The 3,337-nt window shown below is 32.5% G+C and overlaps 1 long non-coding RNA gene across 1 annotated transcript; it reads left to right on the top strand.

The window, feature by feature from the left end:
- The first annotated feature begins 798 nt into the window (after nt 1-798).
- Nucleotides 799-2,705, top strand: LOC127868226 (uncharacterized). Its single transcript, XR_008043985.1, has 4 exons — nt 799-892; nt 1,165-1,367; nt 1,665-1,831; nt 2,336-2,705. It is a non-coding gene; the product is annotated as an uncharacterized LOC127868226 (long non-coding RNA).
- The last annotated feature ends 632 nt before the right edge of the window (nt 2,706-3,337 follow it).

Here is a 3,337-nt window from a genome sequence, read left to right as displayed (position 1 = left end):
TTTGGAGAATTCAATAGACTTACAGTGTGTTTTTTTTTATTCATTTTTTGAGGGGGAGAGTGACACTGTTTCTATAATAAATAAAACTAGTTTCAGTGTGAAAGTGTTGATTAATATATGGAAACTTATGTGGGCTTGCCAGCATCAATTATATCTCCTCAACATAAAAACAATAACTATTTTAACTTTCTTATACTGATATTTAACCCCAATACAATTAATGTCTACCACATTGACCTTTAACATACAATTTAAAAGGCAATAAAAATAAATAATATTTATACTATTAATATTATTTGCTAACACCATTCAGCATGTTTTTTTAAATATTCACAATTAAATATAATATGCTAAGGGTGCTGTGTATTATTCAATAAATACATATATGTTGGTGTTGAAATCAGTAGATATTTCTCAGATTTAGTAATTGGCTGACACACATAAGAGATTAGCCCTCCCCCCCCCCCCCCCCCCCCCCAATTAAATCATAAACATTAATTCTTATCACAGTATCAGTGCTCCATCTATAGGCCTAACAAAGGGGTGTTGATAGACTTTTGATTGGCTGAGCCACCATCTATTTGAAAACAAGCGACTTTGATTGGCTGGAGACAGGAAGTTATGTTTTGAAAACAAAGGGGTTTTTCATCAACTGACTTTGAGCTTTAAGGTATAATTGAGTAACATTAAGACTTATAATTCTAGTTTAAAATGTCTTGAATAACTTTCAGCATGAAGTATTGTGTGGTGAAAACAATGTGTATGTACTACAATGTGTAAATCAACAATAAGTATGTTGCAAAGGAGATTCAAAGTGGATGGTTAAAGTGATATGGTCTCAGAATTCATCAACTGCCTGTTATCTTGGAATACTGAAGAACAGTTGTTTTAGGTTTGTATTTTCATTTTTACATCACTTTTTTATTTAGTTTTATATTGAATTAATTATGATCATTATCATATTTATGTATTGTCACTGGGAAATGTAAATGGATAAGTATAAATGTAATGCAATTATAAGGAAAAACAACACCATTTGAATAATTATGGCTGTATTTTATGATTATTGTCATCTTAAATGTTATTTATACCTATTTCTGGTCATAAATGAACAGATTTCTTTCCCACATATTCAATGAAAACTTTTATATTTTAAATTTGAAGGTTAAACTCCCAAGGTGAAATTTACATTGATTGGAAGATTCTTTGGATAGAATATTCCTGCCAAAAGACAGCAGAAGGGGGACTAACTGATGTATGGATTTTGACACCAGATTTTACCCTGCACGAGCAGGCCAACTTGAGTAGATCAGGAGTGGGAAAACCGAGCCCTGTCCTTGACCAAGGAAAGTTGGATTTGTTGAGAGGTAAAACTATACAGGTTTTAGCATTTGAAAGGCGTCACACTTCCGACCAGTCCACACAGCCAAATGAGACCACATATCTTGGTACATTTTCAAACAGTATTTTCTACCACACGTAATTTCTTTTAATTATTTATGACAAGCGTTAAGTCACATGTGATCACAGGATTTAAATTGCAAAAATAAACAAACAAAAACAACAAGCAAACAAACTTGTTTTGATTTAAATTAATAATATTTATAGTAACAAGATATACCATAACAGCAATATTATCACTTACATTATAAAATATCTTTCAGGACCTGATCTCAAATGAGATCATGCACAAGACGCACCTCGCAAAGGCCATGACAGTATAGTTTTCAGACCTGATCAGCTGGTGACTGCTCTATGAAGTGCTGTTCAACCTCCCCTAAGGGGGAGATTCGAGAGGGTCTCCTGATTGCTGAACACTACGCCATGGTTGGTATGATTCTTTTTTATAGGGAAAAAGGGGATTTAAATATATAGGTGTTCTACTGCCTCCATATTCATTTTGAAACAAACATAATGCAATTGATTCAAATTTGACTCCAGCACATAATCTGTCTTGCGTTAATTTAATACTACTGCTAAAATTTAAGAGTTACTAAAAATTGTGTTTGTGTATAAAAGTTTTGAGAATTTAACACATAGGCAGACAAAAATAACCTCAGTATAAAGTTAACGATCAAGCTCTCATTTTGAACGATATAAAAAATTCAAGCAACAGTAATTTGCCTCCTTGTTTCAAAAACCTCTTTTGAAATCCTTCTAATGTAGATGATGTTAAAATGGGATATCTGAACTGATGATATTGATGTAAAAGTTTATTCCACCAAAATCAAGTCATTCAGATCAGACTTGATTTGGGTGGAATAAACTTTTATATGTTTTTTGAATACTGTAATGTACAGTAAAATCCTGCATTGATTGTTCATATACATTTCAGTTGTCATCTCCAAAAAGTTTGCCCTGCCCATATCAACAGTGGAAGAGAACATGAGATGGGCCTTGAGGAGGCTTCGTGTCATGTACTGCGGGGAGAATATATAAACTGTGTAGTGCTGAGCAATATGTTCCTTTGTTCATAGGTGTAAATATGTGTAAAGGGCTATTCCAGGAAAAGATAGGATGAAGGATTCCTTAATGTTGTCATTTTATAAATCCGGTACCACCAACACAGTTAAAAACAATTATTATTAATTTTATCCTCTGTATCACCCCTCACTAACTGAAACTGTATATAATCATGGTTCATACCCTTCCTCCCATTTTTACCTGTGGTAGCCCAAAGGGGAGAATGTTATTTATTTTAACTTATTATGTTAAATGTGCTCGCATATTGTGATAATGTATCTTGGGTAGATGTTTTCCTGGTTTTGTTAAAAATGCACTGTAAAAATGTTCACATTATTTGTTTTTTTTAATATAAACATTGTTTTTTGCAAATTGTGTGTGTCTTTTATTTATAATCACATGGGGCTTGTAATGATCTGTTGTGATTGTATCTCAAATAACCTTTTTACCATTAAGGTGTAAATATTTTTTTTTACAAAGGTTACAGGTCAAACAAGCAAAATTTTATGATCCCTTAAGCGAACAAAAGACTCACAAAAACCAACTTAAACACACTATTGTAGACAGAAGTGTGTTTAAGTTGTTTTTTTGTGAGTTTTGGTATGTTGGTTTTTTGTGAGTTTTGGTATGTTGGTTTTTTGTGGGTTTTGGTATGTTGGTTTTTTGTGAGTTTTGGTATGTTGGTTTTTGTGAGTTTTTTCTGTGTTTAACTCAGTTTTAACCAAGTTGGTAAAAACCCCACTTTAAACACAGAAAAAACCAACATACCAAAACTCACAAAAAACCAACATACCGAAACTCACAAAAAACCAACATACCAAAACTCACAAAAAACCAACTTACCAAAGCCCACATTTATGTAACAAGTGAGTTT

The sequence above is a fragment of the Dreissena polymorpha genome, chromosome 2, assembly GCF_020536995.1.
Source record: "Dreissena polymorpha isolate Duluth1 chromosome 2, UMN_Dpol_1.0, whole genome shotgun sequence".
Lineage (NCBI taxonomy): Eukaryota > Metazoa > Mollusca > Bivalvia > Myida > Dreissenidae > Dreissena > Dreissena polymorpha.
This window is presented reverse-complemented; position numbering and strand designations above follow the sequence as displayed.